Here is a 709-nt window from a genome sequence, read left to right as displayed (position 1 = left end):
CATGGCCGGCGGCGCAGCGACAGGAGCCTTCACCTGGCGCGGAAGGAAGGGTCAGGAGAGAGAGAGGAAAGGAGGCAAGGGCGCGACGGTGTTGCTCACCGTCGTGACGGGGGCGGTCAGGGGAACCTCGGGAGGAGGGGCAGCGGCGGGGTTGGGAGGAGGGGCTAGCTCGGCGGCGTGATTGGGGGAGGGGATCGGGGCGAGGGAAGCGAGGGGTCGGGCCGAGATGAGGGGCAGACCTCCCGTGCGAGCCGTTCCGCGTGGTACCGCCGATTCGGAGGAATCACTTGGTTCGGCATATCGGGGGTATATTCCCTCGCGGGGAACCATTACTTTCCCTCTCGCTCGCGAACCAAACGCTGGAATCGGTGCCAGGTACGGGACCGACCCGTGACGTTCTACTTAATTCCACGAACTGAACACACCCTAAAGGTTGATTAGGGATCATGTGATTGATTTCTTTTCATAATGACATTACTAAGTTTAGCACATAAAAACTGAATTAAGTAGATAAGTAGGATAAAAATCAGTTTAAACAAATTGGTGGGAAATAAAAAATCGGTGGGGGAGGTCTAATCGAAATGGAGGTGACGCTACCAACTCATCCATGGCATATAGGTATGTGTCAATTTTGATAGTATACTAAGCACAAAATAATAGGTTGGTTGTTGATGAAATGAAACAAGAAAAAAGAAACCAAAAGACAGAA

This window comes from Triticum dicoccoides, chromosome 6A, assembly GCF_002162155.2.
Source record: "Triticum dicoccoides isolate Atlit2015 ecotype Zavitan chromosome 6A, WEW_v2.0, whole genome shotgun sequence".
NCBI classification, from domain to species: Eukaryota; Viridiplantae; Streptophyta; class Magnoliopsida; order Poales; family Poaceae; genus Triticum; species Triticum dicoccoides.
The sequence above is the reverse complement of the archived record's forward strand: the minus strand, read 5'-3'. Positions refer to the sequence as shown.